Here is a 241-nt window from a genome sequence, read left to right on the forward strand (position 1 = left end):
TCTTCGTAGGTAGGATAGGCCATAGGTAAGAAGCTTTGCATGTTCATGTGCTCCAACATTTGCTTGATGTCGTCACCTATCTCCAACTCTTCCATGATCTTGATATCTACAAATCGAGTTGGAGGCCACTATACACCATTCTTCAAATGCCCATATAGTTCATCTTCAGTTGGTGTCTTGGTTCTATTCCTCTCAGTGTCGACCTTCTTCCCCTTAGACACTTTGGCTCTCTTGTGCGGAG

Source organism: Brassica oleracea, chromosome C2 (assembly GCF_000695525.1).
Source record: "Brassica oleracea var. oleracea cultivar TO1000 chromosome C2, BOL, whole genome shotgun sequence".
Taxonomy (NCBI): Eukaryota; Viridiplantae; Streptophyta; class Magnoliopsida; order Brassicales; family Brassicaceae; genus Brassica; species Brassica oleracea.